The sequence below is a fragment of the Nyctibius grandis genome, chromosome 9 (genome assembly GCF_013368605.1).
Source record: "Nyctibius grandis isolate bNycGra1 chromosome 9, bNycGra1.pri, whole genome shotgun sequence".
Classification (NCBI taxonomy): domain Eukaryota; kingdom Metazoa; phylum Chordata; class Aves; order Nyctibiiformes; family Nyctibiidae; genus Nyctibius; species Nyctibius grandis.
Genome location: NC_090666.1, coordinates 39,533,365 through 39,546,508, shown reverse-complemented (window position 1 = coordinate 39,546,508; position 13,144 = coordinate 39,533,365).

Below are 13,144 nucleotides of genomic sequence, written 5' to 3'. Positions count from 1 at the left end.
AGCACAAGCACGGAGGGATAATGTGGGTAGATAATTCCAGTTGGCACTGGGGCCTTATTATGGTTTTTGTTAAGCGTCCTCCACCTGTTAGCACCAGCCACGTGAGAAGTAAACGGGTGGCGTTCCCATTTTGCATCTTCTGCTTCCAGAGTTGAGCCCCACCTCCCGTTTGGAGAGTTTCAAAGTGAATTTGAAATCAAAGGAGACAGCAGTGCCGTTACTGGGTGGGACGTTCATAAGCAGAACTTTTAGCTTTGTCTACTTTGATTTCAGATTCACTTTGAATGTTTTTCTGACAGGAGGTGCAGGCACCACAAGACTCGCTGTAGCAGCAACACCATTAACTTTTCAAGTGACTGTTACTATTTAGCTAGAGAGACAATAAGATTGCGGTGGGTGTCAATGGGAATAACCTTTAAGATGCTTCCAAAGCTTCACACCTGTCCTCGGGCCCCAAAACTCCAAGAAATACTTAAAGGGAGAGACTGCCTGCGGAGGGAAGAGTACAGAGTGATGGATGAAACAATAAAAATGACACCGCTGGTGAAACTGAAAGTGTGATGCTGCTGTTTGCAATGCGTTGTGCATATGATTGATGTCAGGGCAATGGCGTCTGAACCCTGTGTCATATTACGGGTGCAGGACGAGGCCCTCCGTGTGGCAGGATGGCTGGACCCATGGCTGGTAAGTCCAGTAAGGTGAATTTGGGCTGTCTGATGACTGGTGAAAGAATACTTCCACGAGGAATTGTCTGCAAGGATTGATGGCAGCCCTTGACAGCAGAGTGGGGTGGGAAGGGCAAGAGTCCATTTTTGGTAGCACCTGGAAAAATTACTGGTTTTCCCCTATATCACCCACTCCTCCTTGACCATGTTTGAAAAGGGCATCTTCGGTGCCGACGGCAGTGTTGTAACAGACAGAAGGACCCGGCTGAGAGCAGCCGGTGAAGTGTGCCTTACTTTTAAAAAGAAAGATGTGTCTTGACAGCCTGCCAAATACCACATCTGCCTCTCTTTGCACCTCTGTGGGTGAAGCTGAACAGCAAGGTGGTGAAGATGAGCGAACCTATCAATTAACTGTGTGAGGGCTGCTCTCTCATTTTCTGTTCAACAGCTGTAGGTGATCCCTGGCCTGGAAGGACCTCCCTGAAAACCCATCTGCAACACCTGTGGGAGAGGCACAGCTGTGAGCTCCCTGGGGTGGGGTGAGGAGACATCATACCACTACCAGCTCAGATGGGCTGGGGGGAGGATAGGGAAGTATCTTGGGCATTGTGGAATATTTTTTTTCCCTATAGTTATTTTTCTTTTCTGTTGGAGTTTTTCTTCTTTCATGATGGACTTCTGTTGGGAATGCTGATGAGACCACGTAAGCCAAGATGGTCTTTGAGTTGGCTCCAGGTGCTGAAACTGTCCCCCAGTTAACCAGGCAAGTCTATCTTGGTTTATATGATTTGGTCTAAGGATTTTGGGGTTGTATCTATAGTGCTCTATTTTTAATTGCTGGTCGCAATAATATTAAATCATAACTTGATGGTCTGCAGTTTTCTTGTTGGGAATGTTTTGCCTGCGACACTCAGTCTGTATTTTCTACGCAGTGCGTTGGCATTGTGTAAATTTTATGAACAACTTCTATTATCTTTGAAACCACAGAAACAACAAACTGTTATAATTATAGTCTGAAGATGCTATAGTGTTTCAAATAAGCCTACAGTAGTGGTATTACAATGAAAGCATGCTGCTTGCCTGCAGCTTTTGCTGTGTTCAGTGACATCACAATTATGCTGTATTTGAGCTAAAACTTCTGTCCTTAAACAGAAACAGCTTTTCTGAAACCTCTTAGCTTTTCCTTCTCATTTCTTGTGATTGTCCCTGGACTGAAATTGGTTGAAATAGTGAATAAGGTAGGGTAGTTTTTATGGGCTTTGTGTCTGGGTTTGCTGCTGAGAAGTTGTAGGTAGTCTGTGTTGTTGGGTATGGAAGATGAATGAATGTTATTTAAAACCTCTGAATGGACATCTGCTACTTGTTGTGCTGTGATCTTCTGGTCCTGGGGTGTTTGATAGTCCTGTGATTTGTGATAATGGAATTACTGAAAAAAGTTATCAACAAAGACCTGACATTGTAAGTGTGCAAAACAGAGTTTTAATTTCTAGGGTAAATGTACTTTTAAGGGTGAAATACTTAATCATGTGTCTTCAAGTACAGCATTATATGTTAATATACCTGAGCCAGCTCTTGGGTGGTATGAGCCACACCCCACTGGCAGAACTATGATATTCAAAAGCTGAAAAGCTGTCCAGATACATCTGCCTCCACGTTCTTTAAAGCTGAATTTGTGCCTATTCATGCTTGTTCATAAAGTTCCAAAAAAGACTCAATCTTGTTTCAAGTTTTGGTTTAAATTGTCTGAAAACAAAAGGAGCTTTTTTTGAGTCACACTCGCTAGATGCCTAATAGTTTCCATTTCTGATGAAGACCTTTGTAACCCTAGACCTGACTTACTTGTGGCTCCTTGGGGATGCAGCAGTGTGGCCACAGCCCTCTGTCTCTCACTTGCGAGCTGTAGCATTGCTGATGGTTCTGCAGCACTGAAGCAGTCCAGGCGCATCTTCAAGCCCATAGCCAGAGATGTTTCTTATGAATAGTAGGAACCACAGTAACATCCAAAAATAACCACAGTGGCCTGCAAAACTGGTTGAAGAATAAGGCAAGAATTTCCCAACAAAAATCTAATTACTATATTAAAAATATTTCTTTCATGTAAGTCTTAGCTTAACTAACTCTGTAAATTGAATGTGGCATCTTTCTAACGCTTCTCTGAGTCTCTGTGATTGTTTTCATTATTGTTATGATTGTAACTGTTACGAGAATGAAATTATTTACACATGGAGCTAAATGATTATTTTCATTGCTGTTCAGGTCCTGACTGCATTAAACTGGTACACTGCATCCACAAAACACCCATCTTCTTCAAAGCTGCAGGTTTCCCCATCATTGCGAGTGGCTGTGACATGATGTTCCCGTTGTTTTCCGCATTTAGGATGTATCAGGGCACATCAAGGAAACTGGAAAGTGGCAGTTTAGAGGTCCTCTGCCTACTGCTTAACCACTGCAGTGCCTTTCAGGGTGAAGCTGCTTTGAGCTTTTCTACTTTATGGTGGGCACTCAACCGCTGTCTGCCCACTGTGTGTGCCTTCAGGCTGTCCTCACTTCAGCAGGCTCTTTTCCATGTAAAGACACCTGATCATGCTAAAAAAGCATCCCTTCGAGCTCTGTGAAACACACCCAGCACCATATGGTCTCCGTGGCCGTTGGTGCTCTAGAAGTCACCATTGGATTTTAGGATCTTTTTCCTATTTGGCTTCCCTTTTATATGCCTTTGGTAAACCTGGGCAGCATAGAAATAGCCCACAGAGACTGCAGCGATGGCATAACCTTTGGGTGGTGGAGCGCTGACCAGTAGGGCCATAAAAAGTCAATGAAGTGCGTAAGCAGCGGAGTACATAATGACCAGCGAGTAGTTCATCTTTAACACATGGACAGATATGATCTGGTGGTTAAAGCGCACGTGTGAGAGACAGGAGAACTAACTTTTGGTTCTGGATTGGCCCCTGACTCGTGTGCGACCTCATGACAGTCACTTCCCTACCAATGGCTTTGCTATTTTCCTGTTTGGGAAGAAGGGGGAATATAAGTGTCAGGTGTGGGGGGATTGCTGCGTCCTGATTTATGAGTGGTTGTAAAGCTTGTGTCTGAGATCCTAACGGGAGACTCTTTACAGAAGTGCAGGGAGTCAGGCAGGTGCTTGGTTGGAGTAAATCAGCACAGTTCTATTAAAGTCAATAGACTTATCCCATCTGGAGTGATAAAGGCTTTCCCATCAGATTAAGTGCTGGTCCTTCGTGTGTAAGAGGGGTTAGGGATGCTGCGCCTTCTATCCTAGGAAAGGTTGCGCCCAAGAACGTGCATCATTAACAAAAGACCTTGGGCTACGGGATTTGCTACCAACAAGAAGGATGTGTGGAGGGGAATCGTAGGGCAATTTTATTTAAGAAACATAGAAAATGAATCAGAAACTCTCACGTTACCTTTGGCTCTTTAGCAAGGACAAATTAAAATCTGTCTAGCAATGTAAAAGCGTTAACATCTGCATAGCTTCTGTTGGTAAATTTGTGGAACAGATTGAGTAAAACTGATGTAAAAATGGAACAGGATTTGGATGTGAGGAACTTTCAAAAAAGATACTGTTTCTGGAACTGGTCTGCAGCTTGTACTAGTGTAGTTAAACTCATCTAGTTGACCTGATTCAAACCCCAACCTGGATGTTCTTAAATTGGTTTAAAAAAATTTTACCACTTATTTCCAGAGGTAAGACAAACAGATGTAAAGCCGATTTAGAAGCGTTCACAAAAAAATATTCAGTGTTTTAAAAGCATTTCAATTAAAAGAAGAATCACAGCTTAATTCAAGGAACTTTTGCTTAGGCCAGGCCTTCATTTCCAAAATCTGTACAGTGATATTACACAATAGACTGAGGTGCTGATTATGCCACAGATAATGTAGTTGTTAATGATCAAGTTAATGTTAAAAGCCATTACTGCTCATTGACATAATTCTCAGAACATTATACTGGAGAAGTGCACCTTTTGTGTAGCAACAAAATGACAAAATTGAAATGTTAAAAGTTGAGTGTCTGAATAATAGCCTGTGAAATCATTTAGACAAGATCATTGTTGTTGCCATTGTAAAAGAACCAGAGAGTGACAGAATGAGACAAAAAAAAAGGGGAGGGGGGAGGAGGAAAAAAAAAAAGCAGGCACCAGAGTGTCCCTTTCCTGAGGGAGATGTAAGGTAAAGAGGATTCCTGCTCCTCTGTTCTCTCTCTGCCTCTCCAACGTGGAGGGTCTTCCTCTAACAACAGAGCACCCTCCTCTGGCAGCTCGCCAAAAATGAACACCCGCCTGGAAGCCTTTGGGATGGGGAAGGGACCCGTCACATCGCCCCAACGCCCGGGTGGGAAACTTTGCCTGGTGTGGAGGAAGAATTTTTTTTGTTTTGACTGCTTGCCAGCAAAATCTAGGACAGTGACCCCAGTGTTATGTAAAAAAAAAAAAAACAAAAAACAACCCCCCCAAAAAGTCAATCGTGGATGCTTCTGCTGTTTCGCCCGGGGAAGGGGTCATCGGTGATCGTGGCCGCTTGCGTGCTCGGTGTGGTGGAGGTCGTGGGCTGGGACCATTTACTTTAAACCTGGAGGATTTGCAGGTCGCTTTAGAAAACTCCCTGAGCCCCATGCCACCCACGGGCATCCCTTTGACTCTCTGGGCTTTAATAAAACAGAGAAAGAGCACAAAATTGTGGTAATGGGCTGAGCAACAGACAGACTATTAAACGCCTGCAGTGGAGGGACACTTTACTGAGCAATATACTGTACAACAAGCCTGTGTTAAAACATTGACCCACAACATTTGGTCCATAAAAATAGTTACATTCGCAGGGACTCCTGGCAGTGATAGTTTTAATGCAGGGTCTGTGTCATGGTATAAAATAAATGACTTCCGACATTACAGTAAATACTTAAGAGCTCCACTGAAAACCTTTCTGTGCAAGGCAATGAGTATAGTACAACTACCTGCAAGCGATGGTAGTTTTGTTCCTGAGCCACCCGCGATGATCTGCTCTTATGCAGAAACACCCTTCAGCCCAGAAGCCACTCCCTCCTCTGCCGTCCTTACAGAGTTGGACAAATCGTTGTGGAAAAGGTATTGAAGGACACTTATTGGATTATGTTTTCATTCTGAATTTTCTGTGAATGTGGTTTTCTGTTCTTCCAAAGAGTTACTTGTATCTTAAAGCAGACTTTGAATTTGACTTGGCTTGTTTAGCACCTCCCAGCACCAACGTGTGACAGAAATATTGCGCAGCCTTTTATTAAGTTTCCATGTGTTATAGTAAGAGCTGTTGCCTAATAAATCTGGAGGCAGTAGGATCCAGTGTCATCTTAGCAGTTTACCACTTTTTCTCCAGCAGAAGCCAGTTCTGACCATTTTTTACTTTCAGGTGAGGAGCTTGAAATACAAGAACACCCCTCTCAAATCAGAGCACTTCTCCATCCAGGCTGCCAGCCCACCCTCCAGCCTTCACTGTTTTCCTCTCTCTAATGCATTAACTTTCCTGGAGGGCTTTGGTTCTTGTCCTCTCACAGTTCCTGTAAGCTCCCACAAAACCATCCAGTATATTCTCTGCCTCCAGTAACTGTCTTTCTCAGGATATCTTACTACAGGGTCTGCTACTCTTGGCACCCTCTTCCTGTGACCCCAGCCACTATTGAATTAAATCTCTTCCATGGTTTGGCTATGAATTGCAGCCTGAAGTCCATAACTAAACTGTGCATGTTATTGGAATCCAGCAGGAGCTGGGGCCAGCGATTAGGAATGGTACACCCTGCCACTTTATCTGTCATGACAGGATGGAAATTTTAGGGAAGGAAAATTACTGGCAGGTCGCAGTTTGGAAGGAAGGTAGCACTAGTTATAGGGCTTCTGTTTCTGCCATTCTCATTGCTATAGTGTGAAGGATCGTTGCAATTCATTAGGAAAAGTTAGAGCCCCACAGAAGGGATTAAACCTCCTTCCACTGCCTGTTGCTGTGCAGATATGGATTTTTTTTTTTTCCAAAGGTGCGATCATCCAGCTAAAAAAATAAGTCCAGTTTTTTCTTCTGCTTTTAGGAAAGATAAATCTGAACAAGGAAAAGTTTCTTAAAATCAGCAAAACTTGTTACAGAGACAGATCTCTATGGCTAGAGGTTTGCCACGAAGATGGTCTCAGGTACAGACTCTGTGCAGATGGCGTCACCATTCTGCCTGGACGCAGCTGCTGCCAGGGAGTGTACAGAGGATAGATGGTGCCCACGGGGTTGGATCTGGGACCCTAGTGCAGGGCTGGACCTGGTGTGGGTGTGCAGAGCATGGGGGAGGACTATCCGTAATGTGTCTGTGATGTGTTGGTGGTGGAGGAGGGCTGCCATGGAGCTTCCTTGTAGCCCTTGGAGGTATTGTTGTTGTGGTACCCCTTCGATGGAAGGGGAGAAATTTTGATGTATCCTCTGAGTGCAGAAATAAGAGGTTCAGTCTGCTTTGAGGACTGAAAACTGCACCATATCTGGCTAATTTTGCTAGCTCTGGCAGCAGTTCACAAAGCAGCTTGGATGCAAGGACACGTACCATCCTGCGCACTCTTACATGAGCGGTATTCAGTAAAAGTGAAATTATTGCTCCTGCCAGTTTTTCCGTTCTTGCCATTTCTTTCTTATCTAACTTCAGGCTAAGGCCAGCTTCTCTTCACCTAGATATTTATTTCTGTTAGATACTAATCAGTTGAGTAATACCTGCAACTCATCAAGTGGAGCTGGGAGTCGTAAGAGCCCTACTGTCACCAAAGCCCCTGGTTTCCCAGCGTGCGTCCCTCTTGGTCTCATCTAGCTGCTGGATTAGAGAGGAGATGTAGCTGATCCTGAGCAGATCCAGCAGACTATAATTCGGAAGAGATAAGGAGCATTGTAACGTTCAGGGTCTATCCTAGAAAAATGCATGAATCCTGCTGATTTTTTGCTCTGGCTCAGTTTTGAAAGGGCTCTAGGCAATTTAGTTGTAACTACTTATCCCTCAACTAGGGAAGTACCATCGTTTGGGTTAAAAAGTTGATTGGTGAAATCCAGGGATGTAGGCAGGGGTGAGAGGCTTTGTGAGTATGAGGGGTGCTGTCTCTTCCAGTAGCCTGCTTTTGAGGAGGGAGAACTTGTAATAAAGTGGTTAAAGTATTGTGTGAAGAGAGATGGGTTTCTGAGACACTGCCTGAGCTGTGGCAGTTCAAGGTGAGGGAGCAGCTGATGTTTTGAAGGGGACGTGGTGAAGGAAATTAAAGAGGCTGAGAACTGTTGCACAGCTGTGCAGATGGGGAGAGGCAAGGTGCGAGTAAGTCGATGCTGGAAAGCAAGCATGGGCAAATATTAAATAATTTGAATATATGTGCTGTGTCAAATCCCACACTTTTTTTTCAGTGCATGTGTATACTTGGTTTGTCCATCTCAGAGCCTTCAAGTTCTGGGTAAAATATTAAAGAAAATCACTAAGTATTCACTTTCCTATTTAAGTTAGCATTTTCTTAAAATATGTTTATGTTGAAAATACCAGAAGTCATCCTACCTGTGCACACTGTCATCTAATTAATACCCTGTCCTTCATGGCTGCTAAAAGGCCAAAATGTTTCCTTCAAAGAGATTAGTCAAAAAGAACTGGGAGCTGCACAGAATATTTCAAGGAAATGAAACCAGGCAAAAGGAACTCTTCCTCCTCATCCTACATAGAGAAAAAAACTTGATTAGTATCAGCTTTAACCAAAGAAAAGTCCCTTCTGATCGGAGGACCTGAGTCCCATGTGTCACCCCAAGAGAAATTTAGATCTGAACCCAGGATTTTATAGAGAAAGTGCTGATACAGCTGCAGCACAGCACAGCTTTATGAATGGGGTGTTGATAAGCGTTGTGAGCAACCATCATATCGGAATTACAGTGCAAAGCAGGCATGTGCACAGGTCACTGCCTTTTATGAACACATGTTCCCAGATCTTATGAGAAATAGGAAAGTAGCCCATTTTGACCTTTGAAGCCTGTTGCAAAGTCATTGTTGAGCTATTATTTGAGTAGCTTGAGGTAGAATAATGTTCAACTCAGCTTCCTGGAGCTGCATTTGAAATGCAATTAATTGACTGCTGTTAGTTGTCAATTAACATTTATTATCAATTAGTTCATCAAATTGATTAGTTGGCAGGACCTTAAAGCCTAAATGCACTCCTTTCCATTATAAATATGTCTATAAGAGTAAAAGCTGCTCACTAATTGATGTCAAACTGAAATTGCTTATGTTGGTCAAGAAACAGAGCACGTTGTTTTTTTAAATCCATATTAAATTAATTTTGCAGCAAATACACCAGTAGCGCATTATTTTAAAACACTGTCTTTGGTGCATATGACTTTGTGTGCACATCTCTTAAAGCCATTATAGCATGCAGGTATGACGTAGGAATTGTTGGTAGCCTTTTTGCTTATTTGAAAAGTGATGCTGTTTCAGACAACCAGACTAATTCTTCATTAGTCTGCCCGCTAAAATGGCTTGTGGCAAAGTACATGACCTGAAAGCCATTCAGTTTTAGCAGATTTACTGCAAAACTATTTACCTTTCTCCCTTCCCAACTCTCTCCCCCTTAGGCCTGTCCAGAATTTGGGAGGCCATTCTCACGCAGTGGATGCTAATCAGGGTTGTTCAGGAGCATCTCTTTGTGATCAAAACAGAACACGAAAAGGAACCACTGTATTTCTCAAAAAAAAAAATAGCAATGGGAGTGTTATTTTCAGTACCTTATTCTTGCAGGCCAGTAAGCTGTTCCTACATTTGTGAGAGCCTTATTCAAGAGATGAGAAAAGAGATATCTGGGTTAGCCTTGCAGTTTTAAATGCAATAGTTGTCTTGACTTACTTGCTCTTAATCCTAGGGCTAAGGAGCAAATAAAATCCTGAAAAGTATTCCTTTAACTTTTTGTATGCACAAAATACCTGAGAGGGGTTATTCATTTTCGTTGCCTTTGTGCAATGAGATTATTCCTGCATCCCCCCAAAACTGTGACCTAAATATGGCTGAAAGACACAACATGTGACCTGCTTAGTGCTGCCTGTCATGGCCTGGAGCCACAGCAGGAACTCTATTAGTGGGAACAGCACAGATGCTACCAGATGGCCAACATATTGTCCAGAGATGACCCATGTATAATTGCAGAAAGTTCAATACATTCAGGTTTTGAATTTAATTGCATTGACCACCTTAGCTACTGCTGCAACAAAATTTTATTTATTTAAGGTGGAAACTTACTTTCAGAAGGAAGGAAATATTTATACTTTTAATATTACATTTGTGTTTTGCAAGCTCTAGGAACGCAAGCTCTGTGCATGTTAACAGATGTTTACAGAGGTCAGACTACCTGAATGCAGTTCAGGCTATTCAAGCAATAATGGAACAATACAAGATTTTTTTCCCATTCACTTCCTGCAGTTTATTTAGATCAAGTTCCATGGGACCAAATCTGGCAGTCTTGACTCAAGCAAATAGCCCACTGGAGACAGTAAAAATAAACAAAAGGACTCTCTTAAATATTTAAGCATGAGGGGTTTGCTTGAATTGCAACCTCATAACAAGCTGCTTAATTTTTATCTTTAAAAGATACATTTTAGAGAGACAGCACAATTTACCTACTTAGACTTAAGACTGTGAAAGTAAAACCTTGTATTCAGTTTCTCTCCTACGTACCGTGGCTGCTGTCTTAGCACAGCCCTGGGGGTCGTACCGGAGCCTTCTGGCTCAGGCTTAGGGTCAGGACCTTCTGGAGCCAACCAGCCCTTTCCATGCAGCATAGCACTTGGTTCTTTTCTCAGCCTCATGTGGTGCTTCTGTTACCTTGAGCTGTAATACATTAATTTTGAGTGGGTTTTATTTGTTTTTCTGGTTCAGAAAGCCCTAACTCATCGCAAGGCTGGGTTGCAGTCTGATAGAGCAGTGTTTTTTGAGGATGATGTCAACTATACATATTGCATGTCCATGAGAAATGACAGGAGATAGGAACTTGGCTTGTTCTTCAGGACCAGAACTTCCAGCTATATGTGGAAGTGAACACACAGGCCCCCAAAAGAGCAAGTAAAAGGGCGCATCGTACTGCAAGACATCAGGAGTGCTGGAAACGATGCTGAGGAGGGGATTACACGTGGGGCTGAGCTGGTTTGGAGTAGATTCTGGCATGAATGGTCTTGCCAACAGGTTTCCTCTCAGATCCCTTCCATTTCTCTCTCTCTTCCATTCCCTTGATTTACTATATTGGATTTCTAGGCTGTAAGTTTTCATTGCAAGGTATTAAAATGTGTATGTATTTAACGCTAAAGTAGAACAGCCTGGGCTAGCTTGGCCTGTCTAGGCCCTATCAAATCCCAAACATACTGGTAACTTTGTTATAGTTTTTCCTTGGAGTAAGCCATAGTCTGTTGAGTTATATTCATTATGTTAAGCCATTTGTCAACTTCCAGTAAGAATATTCATGAAAGTGGTCAATCATCAATAGATGACTTAAAATCTAAGGGTTTTTTTGGTGTAGGTATGTAATATAAAAAGATAAGTTGGTGATGAGGGATGGGCCCAAACTGTAACATGTGGTTCTGCATCCAAAGTGTCAAGGGATGTGGGCTTTTGGGCCAACGATGAAGGAAAAGGCCTCATTTCTTATGGCTACAGCTCTACTCTTTCCCTAAATTTAATGCTCAAGGTCTTGATTTGTGTTCGTTGCTACTAATATAGCAGACTGATTTCCTTCATGTATAAGGAGGAAACCTTATATACCAGAACCATCACAAGGAAGAATTATTGTTTTAGGGATGGGGGGTGTGGGTGAATATTGCTCTTTTTTATTTCTTTTTTCCACGCTGTCTCTAATCAAATGTAATCACCGCAGCATGTGTTATTGATTTTGTAATTGCTTCTTGAATGGTTTGGGCCCCAAGACTGCTACACTTGTGAGGATGTCATTTGGGTTATATATATAAGCTAATGGATGATGTATCTTTTTATTAGGAAAGCCCTCTAATATCTCAGTTAAGGATGAAAGACTTGTCCCAGAAGGCCTAGTTGGTAACACTTCCCAGCATGACTAGACAGCAGTCTTTCTCCAATGCTTCCTTTGTATACCTTATCTCAAATGCTTTTGTTGCTCACTGTAAAGTGGTGAGGCCAAAGGTATGGACGTTGTCCATGTAAATCCTGTGGTTACAGCATCTGAGCTGGAGCACGTGGCTTGCTTTGATGCTTCAAAAAGTGGCTGATACTGTCTTGTCAGTTCCTAAAACAGAGCAGAGTTGTTTTTGGGTACTAGCTGAGTATCACTTAATGTATGTCTCAAGACAGGCCAAAAAAGCTCCAGTATATTTGGGGTCAAATGGGGAAGTGGATAAAGGAAGGAGGGGCTGATGGGCGATGTATGTGTGATGTGCACACAGAATTGCCCCGTGTGAAGGGAACCAGTTTCTTCTGGGATAGGGTGGAATTTAGGTTGTCTTGTGTGACTTCTACCACAACATCACTTTCACCAATCAGAAAATCCAGCTTAAGGTGTCAGTGAAGCCTGAAGTGCAGCTGGGACTCAAATTTATGATACGTATGAAGTCTTGGAGTGAGGTTTGAATAAAAAAGTAGGGCTGGTATTTTTATATTGGGAGTCCTGAAGAGAGGTCCTGCCTAGCTGGGGTGGTCTTTTCGCCCCAGCATGATGGCTACTCTGCATCATCGTAGTCTTGTGAGATGGCTGATCTGATGGCTCACTACTGCTAGGAAAAGTTGGTCCTGCTGCCCTGCCTGCTTTGGGTGTGCATTCCCATGCTCTCTCCTGCATAAGGTCTGGTAGTTGTCCAACCCCTTGGTGGTCTGGTTCAGCATGCACAGCTATGAGAAAAGCAACCCAGCAAGGAGGGTTAGAAACACGCAGCTGTGACTAGGAGCTAACAGAGTAAGACCTCTAGCAGAAGCAGTCTATGAGGGCTCAGCTGTCTTGGGAAGCCTCATTCTATTGATACCCCTGTGGTCTGAGCTTCCTCTTCTAGTGTATTTCATGGGAAGACTTAAGGCGTCCTTCTGGAGGTATGAATTAACACAGAGCTCTGATCCTAAGAGGACCTGTACTGATTCTCCTGCTCTGAACACCTGGAACATCCTAATTTTCTTTTCCTTAACAGCTTTCTTTTAGCTCAGTCAGAGGGAGTGAGAATGAGTTCACCTGGCTTTAGATGTCTGGATCAGACCTAGTCAGTTTGGGCTTCCTTTAAAACAACAGGGAGAAATAGATCCTTTAAAATGCATTTCATCTGGCCTGGTTTTATATCTGCTTTAGGATGAGGTTAATCCCACATTAATGGCATCTCTTTTTCTAGCCTGAATGTGTGAAGAGCCTAGCTCAGATGTCTGCAAGATAGACATCTGCATTTGGTCACATAAATCCCACCCGCAGAGCTGCTGCGCTAATGTGATGAACCAAGATGAATGGCTTCAATTAATA